The following is a 15,562-nucleotide window of genomic DNA, read 5'->3' as shown; positions in this document are numbered from 1 at the left end:
GAAAATAATAAATTAGAAAAGGACATTAAAATATTTATTATAAATATGTCCACATACTTAACAAATTATTAGTCTATTGAAAAAAGCAATAGACTAAAGAAGAGCTAAAACATAACTCTAGATGTGAAAAATTATTTAAATTAAATAGGGAAAACTTTTCAAATGAATACATTTAAAAAAATAATACTAGAAATATCCACAATGCATATACAAATAAAATTGCCAATAAACAGTGATAAAAAACACTCTTTTGTTCATTTTATTGTGAAAACACTTAAATAAAATTTAATAAACGCATAAGATTAAGCCTACACTCTGAATTTTTGGGTGAACTGTAGAAGTAAATAAGCCTAAGATCAATGTTATATGGTAGATTTCCAGAATATTTCATCTGGCATAATTGGAACTACACCCATTGAATAGGATGTTCCCATTTATATGCCCCCACCACGTCTTTGGCAACCACCCGTTACTTTCTTTTTTTATTTTAAAGATTTATTTATTTTACTTGAAAGAGTTACAGAGAGAGAAGAAGAGGCAGAGAGAGGGGTCTTCCATCCACTGGTTCACTTCCCAACTGACCACAATGGTTGGAGCTGCGCTGATCCGAAGCCAGGAGCCGGGAGCTTCTTCTGGATCTCTCATGTGGGTTCAGGGGCCCAAGGGCTTGGGCCGTCTTCTACTGCTTTCCCAGGCCACAGCACAGAGCTGGATAGGAAGTAGAGCTGCCGGGACTCGACCTGGCATCCATATGGGATGCCAGTACTGCAGGCAGAGGCTTTACCCACTACACTACAGCGCTGGCCCCACCACCTATTACTTTCTACTTTCATAATTTTGACTGGCTTAGATACTGGATATAAATGAAATCTTACATTATTTGCATTTCTATGACTGCCTTATTTTATTTTATCAAAATATCTTCAAAATTCATCCATGTTATAGTTTAGGACAAAATTCTCTTCTCTTTTAGGAAGAAGGGCAGGAGTGTAGTTGGGAGGGTGGGTTGGATGGGAAGAATCACTATGTTAATAAAGTTGTATTTATGAAATGTGTGAAGTTTATATACCTTAAATAAAAGGTTTCCGGGTTTAAAATAATAATAATAATAATAAAGTTCTAAGAGCACACAATTCTAAAAAATACATTATAGCCATTGTATATATGTGTGTGTGTGTGTATATATATATATATATATATATCTCACATTCTGTTTACCTATTCATCTGTGGATGTACGTATAGGTAGTTGCTATAGCTTGGCCATTGTGAATAATGTTGCAATGAACATGATAGTGCAAATGCCTTTTCAAAAATCTTAATTTAAAGCTTTTGTATAAATACCCATAATGGAATTGGAGAATACTAAGTGTAATGGTCAATTTTTTGTGTTAACATTAGACTAAATCATGAAAACCCACCCTTACCAGTGTAGGTAGACATAATCCAATGTGTTGAAAGATTTTTCTAGATTAATTAATTTATTTGAAAGGCAGAGATACAGAAAGAGAAGGAAGGAGGGAGGGAGGGAGGGAGGAAGGGAGGGAGAAAATCTTCAAATCACTGGTTCACTCCCCAAATGGCTGCAATGGCCAGGGCTGGGCCAGGCTGAAGCCAGGAGTCAAGAGCTTATTCCATGTCTCCCAGGTAGGTGCAAGAACTCAAGATCCTGGGCCATCTTCCACAGCTTTCCCAGGCAAATTAGTAGCAGGGAGATGGAACTGAAGTGGAGCAAGTGCCAATATGGGGTACTGGCACTGCAGGCAGAGAATTAACCTTCTGTGCCACAGCACTAGCCCTGTTGAAGGCTTTAATAGAACCAAAAGGCACTGAAGGGTAAATTCCCTCTCTTCCGGAGCTAGAGCTTTCATTTTCTGTTGCCCTCAGACAGCATAACTCCAGGTTGTCAGACCTTTGGACTTACACCAGTATCTTCCCTCACCATGACCTGTAGTCTCCCTCTTTGGTTTTCTGTTTCTTGATTTCAGGTTGGTTCTCAGGCCTTGAGATTCACAATGAATTATACCACTAATTTTCCTGTTTCTGTGACATGCAGAGAGCATATCTTGGGACACCTCAGACTCCATAATTCTGCAAAACAATTTCCATAATAAATCCCCTCCATAAATAAATATATCTATATACTTGTACATATATATTTGTCATATTGATTGGTATTCTCAGGAGAACCCTAACACATTATGCAAGTTCTACTTTTAACTTTCTGAAGAACCTCATTACCATATTCTATAATTGCTGTACTAAGTTAGACTCCTACCAAGGGTTCCCTTTTCTCAGCATCCTTACCATTAATCTTGATAAAAGCCATTCTAACAATAATGAATTAGTATCTCCTTGTGGTTTTGATCTAAATGTCCCTAAAGATTAAGGAACATTAGCACATTTTCAAAAATATGGCCATTTAAATGTCTGTTAGAAAAATCTGTTCAGATCCTTTGCCCATTTTTAAAATTAGGTTGTTTGCTTGTTTATTTATTGTTGTTGAGTTGTAGGAGTTCCTTATATAATTTGTATATTAACTTATATCAAATATGTGGCTTGCAAATATTTTCCTCCATTTCATAAGTTGTCTTTTCATTTTATTGATTATTTCCTTTGCCTTTGATTCTGACAAAGCCATTCATGTCTTTTGCTTTTGTTGCCTATGTTTTTACTATCAGCCAAAAAAGAAATTATGACCAAACACAACTCAATGAATTTTTTCTTATACTTTGCACTAATTTTATAAATTCATGTCACACATTTAAGCCATCCATAATTTTTGAGTTGATTGCTTTTTCAGAGGCAGAAAAAAACAGAGAGGAAACAAGTTTTAAGATGATAAAGATTGGCCAGCGCCGAGGCTCACTAGGCTAATCCTCCTCCTTGCAGCACCGGTGCACCGGGTTCTAGTCCTGGTTGGGGCGCCGGATTCTGTCCCGGTTGCCCCTCTTCCAGGCCAGCTCTCTGCTATGGCCCAGGAGTGCAGTGGAGGAAGGCCCAAGTGCTTGGGCCCTGCACCCCATGGGAGACCAGGATAAGTACCTGGCTCCTGCCATCGGATCAGCGCAGTGCGCCGGCCGCGGCGGCCATTGGAGGGTGAACTAACGGCAAAAGGAAGACCTTTCTCTCTGTCTCTCTCACTGTCCACTCGGCCTGTCAAAAAAAAAAAAAAAATGATAAAGATGATCTTGAAATTTTTTTAGACAATTGGTAAGACAAAGATATTCCTACCATAGATATATAAAAATTGCACAGATTCATTTAATGCAAACTTTACATGTTGAGATGTATTCATTTTGTTCACTGTCTATAGCTCAAACTAGTACCATATAATTAACTGGAAACCAAAATAGAAATAGAAAACTAAGAAAAATGTAATGTTAGGAGAAATATTTGAACGACTCAATACAAACTAAGAAAAATGTCATGTTAGGAGAAATTTTTTAATGAATCAATACAATTGGGTTTAATTTAGATTTACTTTTTGTCCAGTTTTTTTTTAAACGTTTTATTTCATAATAGTTTTAAATTTATGAAATAAAAATTGTTATTTAGTTCAAAGAAGTTTTATAAACCCACACCCAGCTTATCCTATTGTTAGCATATTGATATGGTATGTTTGTCACAATCTATAAACCATACTCAACTTCCTATTTATTAACATCTCATATTAGTATATTTTTTAAGAAACTAATGGAACCACAACCAGATTCCTTTAAATTTTTTAATCAAACTCTACCTCCTCCACCCCTTACAACCTGTTATAATCAACATTTTCTGTTCAGGTTGAGTTTTTTTATTAGCTCACAGATATAAGGGAGAACATGTGGTATTGGGATTTCTGACTCACTTATTCCAATTAACAGGCTGTTCTCCAATCCGCTTTCACTCTGATTCAAGGCAGCATTTCAGAAGCTTTTGATGGAATAACATTCTTTAATTTTTTTCTAAAAATAATTTAAACCATTCAGAGATTTTGACACTTCATCATTAATTTATAAATTATTTATTTATGCCTAACCTCTAAAATAATAACAATACACCAGGGTGCTACAGTGCCAATGTTTAAGAATTTTTGAAAAATCTCCTAATGTAACGATAGTTATTTTGAGGTGATTTATTTTTGGAACATAATTTCTCAATCCTTTAGTGAGGTAGAAAAGGAAGTAAGTCCTGAGCATTTAATTAGTTAATTAGTCTGCCCATTAGAAAAGCAATTACCCAAGGAGAGTAGTGGAAAGAATATTCTGGTGTCTGCATAATGCATACATGCACAGTGCTTCTATCATCCTAGTGTTAACTCCATGGTGTTGGCCAATTTCCTGAACTTTCTTAGATTCAGTATGTTTACCTATCACATAACTTAATAGTACTGCCTTCTTCACAGATAAATTACAGATTACAAGAAATAAAAAAATTAAAAGAAGCTTGGGAAATCTTAAGTGTTCAGTGAACTTTTGAAATGGAGGAAGACAAGGAAAAGAAAGGTAAGAGGAAAACGGAAAGAAAAAAAAGCAGGGAAAGGAAACATTAAAAAGATATAAGAAGAGAATAAGGGATACATAACTCCTCTTCTTCCCCACCTCAATACACAGACACACACAGGCCAAACTATACAACTCTCTGAGTCTTAGTTTCCACATATATAAAAAGGGGGTCACAATTCTTAACTTGCACTCTTAATGTGGATTACGAATGATACTATTAACACCATTTCATATTCCAAGAATTTTTGGTCTAAAACATAGTATGAAACAGAAACTGAATATTCATGAACTTATTACTGAACATCCATGTCAATAGACCTAAGGCAGGAAGATGTATTCAAAATGTATTAAGAGATCTCCAACTATCTCCCAGACTCTACTTATTTCATTGCAAAATGAAAGGGTAGTAGAAAAAGATTGGGAAAGGTTTCACGGGAATTATAATAGTTTCTACTATCCAATACTTCAGATAATTTCCACTTCTAAAATACCTCTAAAATTAGACATGATGACAATACAAATATTTTCTAAATCATGAAAATTAAATGGCCGGCGCCACGGCTCACTAGGCTAATCCTCCGCTTTGCGGCACCGGCACACAGGGTACTAGTCCCGGTCGGGGCACTGGATTCTGTTCTGGTTGCCCCTCTTCCAGGCCAGCTCTCTGCTGTGGCCAGGGAGTGCAGTGGAGGATGGCCCAAGTGCTTGGGCCCCGCACCCCATAGGAGACCAGGATAAGTACCTGGCTCCTGCCATCAGATCAGCGCAGTGTGCTGGCCACAGCACACAGGCCGCGGCGGCCATTGGAGGGTGAACCAATGGCAAAGGAAGACCTTTCTCTCTTTCTCTCTGTCTCTCTCTCTCACTGTCCACTCTGCCTGTCAAAAAAAGAAAAAAGAAAAAAAGAAAATTAAATGGTTATGTTTATATCACTTACAAGACATGAGGCTAAAATGCTATGATGTTCTAGATTTTTTTAAATAAAGATAATAATTTCAATGATAAAATCTGAGCACTGTCAGTTCAAAATAAAAAAAATTATTCTAAAAGTAATCAAACATTTCTTATAATTACATTTAAACCTTTGAATTAATTTCACTATGCAATTTATTTATTTATTTATTGAAAGGTAGAGTTACACACTGTGAGAGGGGAAGAGAGAGAAATGTCTTCCTTCCATTGGTACACTCCCCAGATGGCTGGGATGGCTGGAGCTGTGCCAATCTGAAGCCAGGGACCAGGAGCTTCTTCCTGGTCTCCCACGCAGGTGCAGGGGCCCAAGCACTTGGGCCATCTTCTACTGCTTTCCCAGGCCACAGCAGAGAGTGGGATTGGAAGAGGGGCAGCCAGAACTAGAACTGGTGCCCATATAGAATGCCGGTGCCACAGGCGGCCTACTGTGCCACGGTGCCAGCCCCCACTATGCAATTATTTTAAGAATATTTTAATAATATTCCCAACTAAATATAATCTAAAATGGTGACAGCTCTTATATTTATTTCACAAAAAAATAATGATTTTTACTTAGCTATTTGTAGTCTGTAATTAGGCAAAGTGGCCATATGATATTATATTAAATGAAAACTCAACCTGTAAATAGAATTTAATCTACATGAGCAGGTGTGAAAACTGGAGCAAAAATTTATTGGTTTATACTAACACAAATAATAAGATAAATAATTATGAAATGTTAATATAATACTGCCATCTCATGGCTAAAAATTAATGAGAAAGGAAGGCTGCTTAATTGTATTTAAAGTTTGTCAAATTAAAAAAAAAAACTACTTTGTTCTTTTACAGAATTGTTAAGTTATACTTTTTTTAAAAATACTCACGGAGGTGGGCGCCGTGGCTCAATGGGCTAATCCTCTGTCTTGCGGCACCTGCACACCGGGTTCTAGTCCCAGTCGGGGCGCCAGATTCTGTCCCAGTTGCCCTTCTTCCTGTCCACCTCTCTGCTGTGGCTCAGGAGTGCAGTGGAGGATGGCCCAAGTGCTGGGGCCCTGCACCCACATGGGAGACCAGGAGAAGCACCTGGCTCCGGGCTTCGGATCAGTGTGGTGTGCCGGCCGCAGCGTTCCAGCTGTGGCGGCCATTGGAGGGTGAACCAACGGTAAAGGAAGACCTTTCTCTCTTTCTCTCTCTCACTCAGTGTCCATTCTGCCTATCAAAAAAAAAAAAAAAAAAAAAACATACCCATAAGCAATATATTTGATGCCAAACCAAGAATTAAGTGTACCTTTCTGCAAAATAAAGACAAAATATACTTGAATAAAAGAATATTAAGTATGCATAATTGTATTTTATCTCATTATTCAGTTGATACTTGTATCATTATCTTGATTAAAGTGTTGAATTTTGGGGGCCAGTATATGTGGCATAGTAGGCTAAGCCTCTCATGTGGTGCCAACATCCCATATGGGCAGAGTCATGTCCTGACTGCTCCTCTTCTGATCCAGCTCTCTGCTTATGGCCTGAGAAAACATTGGAAGATGGTCCAAGCACTTGGGCCAAGGCACTCACATGGGTGATCTGGAAGAAGCTCCTGCCTCCTTTCTTTGGATTGGCCCAGCTGCAGCCATTTTGGCCATTTGGTGAGTGATCCAGTAGATGGAAGACCTCTCTCTTTCCCTCTCTCTCTCTATAGCTCTGTCCTCAAATAAATAAATACAATCTTAAAAAACACAGAAAATAAGATGAATTTTCATATTTAAGTTGATATTGAACAATTTTATCAGGTCTCCTTCTTCAAGGACTATGATCAAAGGTAAATACAGAGGTGTTCATTGTCAGCTTCAACAAATAATTTTATAATGTTTGTATCTCAATGTTATAAGGATCAGCTGGCCATATTTTAGTCACTTGTAGATCAAATGGAGAAAAGGAAAAAGATCCTGAGGGGATTCAGATGTAAGCTAAATGATTTAGATATTGTGATAATAAAAATAGTTTAAAGTTGTAAACAAAGCAAATTTGGAGATACAAAATCAATATGTAAAATTCTGTGGTATTTCTGTACCATATATCAAACTATTTGAATATGAAAGCAAGAAAGCAATTCCACTTAAAATAGGTTATAAGTTGGAAATATTTTAAAATAAATTTAAACAAGAAGTTCAAAGATCTATAAACTTAGAAGTATAAACATAGATAAAAGAAATTGAAGAAGACACAAATAAATAGAAAGCTATCTTGTATTTATAAATTGGAAGAATTAGTACTGTTTTAATGGCAATACTATGAAATCTACAGATTTAACACAATTTTCTTAAAAAGAAGATTTATTTATTTATTTATTTATTTATTTATTTAAAAGCCAAAGGTTCATACCAGAGGCAGTGATGTTCCTCTTGCTGGTTCACTCACTAGGTGGCTACAACCTTCAGGGTTGGGCCAGGATGGAGCCAGGAGCTCCTTCCTGGTTTCCAATGTGGGTGGCAGGGACCCAAATACTTGGTCCATGTTCGGCCACATTTTCCAGGCCATTAGCATAGAACTGGATCAAAAGTGGAGCAGTCCAGACATGAATCTGTGCCTATTTAGGATGTGAGCATCAGAGGGGGCAGTTTATCTGCTATAACACAATGCTGGTCCTAGATTTATGCAATTTCTATAAAAGCCTCAATAATACTTCTCACAAAAATGGAAAAATATTTTAAAAGAATGTAATCACAAAAGGTCCTGAATTGAAAAAGCAATTTTAAGTAAACAAAGCCAGAGATTATACTACTTAATTGCAAAATCTACTACAAAGCTCTAGCAATCAAAAAAGTATAGTATTAGAATAAAATAGATATATAGATGAACAGAGCATAATAGAGAGCTGGGAAATACAAACAAGTATTTATGGTCAATTGAATTTTGACAAAAGATACCAATAATACACTATGGTGCCATGTACCAATGCCATCTCATTAGTCAAAGTGATCAGTTTCAGTTCACAAGTGATCATAATGATAAGACTAAGAGTCAAAGGGATCACATAAACAAGACTAGTGTCTGCTAATACTAACTGATATAATTAAGAAGGAGAAAACGATCCAACATGGGAAGCAGGGTACACAGCAGACTCATAGAATGGCAGATGCCCTAAACAGCACTCTGGCCGCAGAATCAGCCCTTAAGGCATTCAGATCAGGCTGAAGAGCCCATGAGAGTATTTTTAGGCATAGAAAGCCAACACACTCTGGCAAAAAAAAACAAACAACAAGAAGAAAGATCTCTGCAAGTGAGATCCCAGTAGAAACAACGGGCCATCAAAGAAGGAGGTACCTTTCTCTGAAGGGAGGAGAGAGCTTCCACTTTGACTATGACCTTGCATAACTAAGATTGGAGTCAGTGAACTCAAAAAGCTTCCATAGCATTGGCAACTCATGACTAGAGCCTAGGAAGATTACTAACGCCATAAACAAGAGTGTCAATTTGTTAAGTCAACAACAGGGGTCACTATGCACTTATTCCTCATGTAGGATCTCTGTTTAATGTGTTGTACAATGTGAATTAATGCTATAACTAGTACTCAATCAGTACTTTACACTTTGTGTTTCTGTGTGGGTGCAAACTGATTAAATGTTTACTTAATATATACTAAATTGATCTTCTGTATATAAAGATAATTGAAAATGAATCTTGATGTGAATGGAATGGGAGAGGGAGCAGGAGATGGGAGGATTTGCGGGTGGGAGAGAAGTTATGGGGGGGAAAGCCACTGTAATCCAAAAGCTGTACTTTGGAAATTTATATTTATTAAATAAAAGTTAAAAAATTTTTTAAAAAAACTACAAATCTGTGTAGTCAACACAGTATAGTATAATAATAAAAAATGTAGACTAAAGAGGCAGATTTGAGAACCATATGTAAATACATGAATTTATAGCTAATTGATTTTTATAAAAGTGCAAAGGAAACAAAATGAGGAAAACTCATCTATCTTTAATAAATCATGTTGGGAAAAATGCATACCCACTTGTAGAAGAATAAACTAAACCCCTAGGTCACACAGAATGCAAAATCCATTCAAAATGTATTGGGCTTAAATATAATTATCTGAAACTCTGAAACCATCAGAAGGAAACATGGGGGGGAAGTTCAATGACACTAATTTGGGCAATAAATCTCAGGTGTGACTTGAAATCATAGGCAATAGAAACAAAAATAAATGATCTGACCACACACTGAAATCTTTTTTCATAATAAAGGAAACAATCATCCAAGTGATAGAGAGAAGACAGAGACGACAGACAGACAGAGAAACCATCCTTCCATTGGTTCACTCCCAAATTTCTGTAATAGTCAGGTGTTCTCCAGGCCAAATTCAGAAGCCCAGAACTGCATCTGGGTCTCCAATGTGGGTGTCCAGGAGCCATCACCTCCTGTCTTCCAGGTTCACCAGCAGGAAGATGCACTGGAAATGAAGTAGCCGAGGCGGGGAAGGAGGGGGCGGTGCCGTGTCTCACTTGGTTAATCCTCCACCTGCGACACCGGTATCCCATATGGGCACTGGGTTCTAGTCCCGGTTGCCCCTCTTCCAGTCCAGCTCTCTGCTGTGGCCCGGGAGGGCAATGGAGGATGGCCCAAGTGCTTGGGCCCTGCACCCACATGAGAGACCAAGAAGAAGTACCTGGCTCCTAGCTTCAGATTGGCGCAGTGACGGCATGGCAGCCATTTGGGGAGTGAACCAACAAAAGGAAGACCTTTCTCTCTCTCTCTCTCTCTCTCTCTCTCTCTGTATATATATAACTCTACCTGTCAAATAAAAAAAAAAAAAGGAAGTGAAGTAGCCGGGCCTTGAACGCACACTCCAATATTTGATATGGGTTTCAAAGCAGCAGCCTAATTCACTGTGCCTCAACATCGATCCCTGTCGAATTTTTTGAAAGCAGCAACGTATGAGAGTTTAAATTCCTCCATACTCCTGTCACTGCTTGTTATTGTCTGTCATTCTAATTATAGCCATCCTGGTGGGTATAAAGTAATATCTCGTGATTTTTATTTACCTTTGTCTAAACGATTAATAATGCTGCCTGTATTTTCTATATTATGTAGGTAAATGAATTAAGTCAATTAAATCTTTTATCTTACGGAAGATTCTTTCAAAGAAAGAGTCATGTAACATCCTAATATGGACAGTGAGAACCACTCTTCAGGTTTCTTTATGCACATCATTTTCTAAATACATACAAGTAAAATGAAACATGTACGACCTTCCACCCCTTCAGAGCAGACTGTCTGCATAGAGTGCCATCATGTCAAGCAGAACTTCTCTTTCTATAAAATTAGTTCCAGATATTAGATTAGATTGTTACTGGGTCTAATTGTCCTGACTGAAATAAACTTGAACTGCTTTTAGATTTAAATATGTGCCTCTGTGTTGTTTATCCTACTGTGAATACAAAATTAGTATAAACACAATCTCATATTATCTTATTACTGTAGAATCTACCATCTACAAGGTTATATGCTAGTTGAAATTAATGTAGTTATACAGATGTATAATATGATAATCTAACTTTTGGTCAAAGAGGACAAATATAGAACAGCTGGATTTTCTGTTTTAAAATTCCCATCATTAATTTATAGCACATTGATCTGAAAACAGACGGTATTGCAATCAGGCAGAATTTTCCAGTACTAATTATTATTATTATTATTATTTTTTGATAGGCAGAGTGGATAGTGAGAGAAAGAGAGACAGAAAGAAAGGGCTTCCTTTTCCGTTGGTTCACCCCGCAATGGCCACTGCTGCCGGCCCACTGTGGCTGGTGCACCTCATTGATCCGAAGCCAGGAGCCAGGTACTTCTCCTAGTCTCCCATGCGGTACATGGCCCAAGGACTTGGGACATCCTCCACTGCACTCCCGGGCTACAGCAGAGAGCTGGACTGGAAGAGGAACAACTGGGACAGAATCCAGTGCCCCGACTGGAACTAGAATCCAGGGTGCCGGCGCCGCAGGCAGAGGATTAGCCCATTGAGCTGCAGCACTGGCCCAGTACTAAGTATTATTAACATGCAGAAATTTTATCAACAAAAAGGTCACATCATAAAATAAATTCTGTATGATATATATCATTGGACTCTTACATACTTAAAGGGAATTTATCTCAATAATATTAACCCTATCCTCTATCTTTGGCTGATCCTGCACTGTATTTGTAATCCGTTGTTCATCTTTGTGTCTTCTTCCTCTGGAAAGAAGCAACAGTGAAGCCTTTGGTGGCTTTTCTCTGCCCAGGTGGAAACTATGTGATCAGGTTCTTTGAATGAGTACTCAAACACTGGAACACATGTTTGTATTTTATTAACTAAGTTCAATACACAAAACATTAGGCACATCTAGAGATAAGTACTATTAATGAAAGAATATAGACAAAGGACCTTCCTTATAAGAAAATGTAAAACAACAACCCTCAATATTTCAGTGATGTAAGTACAAATAAAACAGAAAAATAAAAAAAGGAAAAATAATTTTAGTACAAATAAAACAGAAAAAAGAAGAAAAGGAAAAGTAATTTTAAAGAATATTGAAAAAATTCAATATATTAAGATAAATTAGGCTCTGTCTCTCTCTCACTGTCTATAAATCTCTCTCTGTCTCTCTCGCACTGTCTAACTCTGCCTGGCCAAAAAAAAAAAAAAAAGATAAATTAGGCATTACAGGTTATTTCCTATGCAACTACAACACCTTGGCCACAATTAACAAATGAGCAAAAAAGTCTAAGACAGGTGGAAAGAAGACGTAAGTTAACCTGGAGAACTCTGGACTTGAGAAATGACAGGATAGTGAGTTCCGTAGGCTTACTTATTGCCTCCTGTACATCCTCTTTGGGTTTTGCAGATCTAACACCTACAACACACCAATTACACTTCTGGATGGTAATTTTGGATATCTTTCTAAACATCATGTAGGCAAATACTGTTTTTCAAATAGAACACAAAGAGTATTAATGATAGAAAAAAAAAACAAAATTTGAAGTTATCAACAATAACATTGAAAATGCAAAGGCTAAAGCTAAATGCAAAAAGCTAAAATGTTTCTATTTGTAGATCATATAAGGTATAAATAACTTTTGCTCAGATGTATTTTTATACAGATACATGCACACATATGTTCACTTTTCAAAAAGGAGATTCATATGAAAAATTTAGCTTAACACTTGTAACAGTAATGTCAAGAAAGAACATAGCCAAATGACTGATAAAATACAAATACAACAGTAATAAATATATATTTCTCATAACACTTATAAAAATGCAAATTGAAACCTATCAGAACAACTATATTTCCACCAGAATAAATGACTCAGAGATATCAAATTGAAAATAATCTTATTGGATTAAATAATAAATCTGAAAAAATATGTAAATCAATTTTTGTCACTGTTTATACCTAAAAATAGATTTATTTATCCTAAAATATAATGTAAATAAATATTTCATACCTGAATTTAAAATGTTCATTTTTCTATAAAGTTAGTATACTTAATTTTAAAAAAATTACTGAGGGAAGGCATTTGATTTAGCAGATAAGACAACAGTTAGAATGCTTGCAGCTTGCATCAAAGATCTGGGTTCAATCTCTAGCTCCAGCTCCCAATTTCACCTTCGTACTAATGAGGACACTGGGAGGTAAAACTGATGGCTCAAGTACTTGGATCCTGCCACCCACATGGGATAGCTGGATTGTATTCTTGGCTCCCAGCTTTGGCCCAGCCCTGTCCTGGCTGTTGCATGTTACATGTACTGCTTTAACTATCTAGAAATGAAGCAGTAGATGTGAGCTCTATCTCTCTTTCTATCTCTCAAATGAATATTTTTTCAGAGAATAAACTACTGAATAATCCAATTATTAGCTGGATGAGCTTTGATAGAACTATTTGATAGCTAAAAATGACAACTTTGTTTTTTGTTCTATACTTAGTAGAAGTAGACTCTAAAAATCACAAGTATATTTTTCCTAAACCAATTTTAGCTGAATATCTGTAGCTTTTAATTAGTAATATAATCTCAAATAATAGAAAATTGATGCTATAGATGTATTGTAGTGAACCAAAAGTACCAATTGCCTAATAGCTCTCCCTGTAACTTTTTTTTTTTATGAAGGATGCCATGTACAATTAAATTTTACAGTCAAGGAAAAAAGCTTTTCAAATGCTTTTATTAGTACGATAACTATACATTTTCAAATGGAATATAGTATCAACCTTTGTAATAACATTTCTGTTTTTTTCCCACTCAGAATGGCATTGTCAAATTATAGTTAATGACCCATTTTGAATTCTTCAAATTACAGTGAATGATGTGAGTTAATGTGTTCCATTACCTTTTTAACACTTCTTAAGTAGTTTTTCTGAGCTTTTTAGAGAGGAAATACATTTCAATCACATCAAAAGTTATGTTGAACTTCAACTTTTCCAGATCTAGAGGACTGTTTTTCTGGTTGTATTTCTTTTACAAAGGATTTAAAAGTATAGATAAATCTGTACCCATAAACACATCACTTGATTTAATTCAATCAGGTAAATTGCTTTTAAGAAAAAAATCAAAATACCACATTTTGAAAACAAAAATGTATGATAGAAAGATTGCTTTGAATTGATTTTCTCTTCTCAAATATCCGCTCCAAATAATTAGATATTGTGGTCATAATAAGATAATATTTTCTTATTATAATAATGGTTCTTATTTCAGATGAGTTGATCTTCCTGTACCTTCCTAACATCATGGAAACATGACAGAATCATGTAATCACAGGTATTTATCCACATATAAGGGAAATGCATTAAAGGGTAGGAGTTAGATATATGGCCCTTAGACAACAGAAAGTAATTCATGAAAATTTATTCTTGGATATGCAGTAGCAGCTACTTAGGTATTTAAGCTTTAAGAACACCAAAACATAATGCCTCCATGTGTTTACAAAATATGACAGGGTAAAGTGGAGAGCATTATGCAATAAAAGACAACAAATGTTTACATCATGACATAATACAACTGTAATAGTTGTTTTAGTAATTTAGCATTTAGTTGTAATAGTTGAAAAATTGTTTTAACTATAGAGTCATAAAGATTACACCTGTGGTATTCTCTTTTCCTTCATTTGTTATATACCTATAGTCTGCAATTGCCAAGGAGTAAACTAGGCATTTTAAGTGAAGTGATAAAAGACTGAAATATTTTTCAGTCTTTAAGTGGAGTTTCTAAATGTTAATCTAATGTAGCTATAGTTTCCTCTCCTTCTGTGAATTTAAACTGTGAAATATTTCTCCATGAACTGAGTAGAAACTTTTCTGAGCTGCTTAAAAAGATTGATTTACAGATCATTTTGTGGTTATTCATTGACAATGAATTAAACCTGAATATTCTCCCAATCATAAATTTCTGGAGATTCTATTGAACATCTAACAAATCTCTCTTTTATTTTACCATTCAGAAAAGAAAATATCTTATTTCCAAAAATAAGGTAGAGACTGAAACCTACTCAGTAAAGTTGATGAGTGTAGTCTCTCCTACATGAGGCCTCAGGAGATATGAATAGGTAGGGACTTCACACATTATTTGGAGGGTGTTGAACCCACACAGTTCCAGGTTACTATGTTCTCTGCTCATATGGAGAAGAGAACTAGGTTTAATAAGATAAACCAGGAACCTCAGATCTCCTTAAAAATTCTAAAAGCAAGTGGACATAGGGAATGTGGAGAAAACCATAAGCTTCTCTGTATATTCTATGAGCCAAAAAGTTTACATAAAAATCTGTCATTGGCTTTCAAACTCCTACAAGACACATGAACTAACCAAAACACAATGTGCAGATTCATTCCAGTTCTCTACTCAGAGACTTACAGGTTCTCCCAGACACAATTTCCTTTAAGATGATTTCATAAATAAATAAATAAATAAATAAATAATTAGAAACAAGAAAACAAGAGTATATGAGGAAGAGGCATCAGGAAAATTAATAACATAATTCTTTTCCCAAGTATTATTATTCTTATACTAATTGTTGAGTAATATGACAAGAATGACCAAGTGAATATTTCACATAAAGTAAGCTAGAAGAAAGACATGCAATAAAT

Source organism: Oryctolagus cuniculus, chromosome 3 (genome assembly GCF_051225735.1).
Source record: "Oryctolagus cuniculus isolate XC-2025 breed Fujian yellow rabbit chromosome 3, ASM5122573v1, whole genome shotgun sequence".
Lineage (NCBI taxonomy): Eukaryota > Metazoa > Chordata > Mammalia > Lagomorpha > Leporidae > Oryctolagus > Oryctolagus cuniculus.
The sequence above is the reverse complement of the archived record's forward strand: the minus strand, read 5'-3'. Positions refer to the sequence as shown.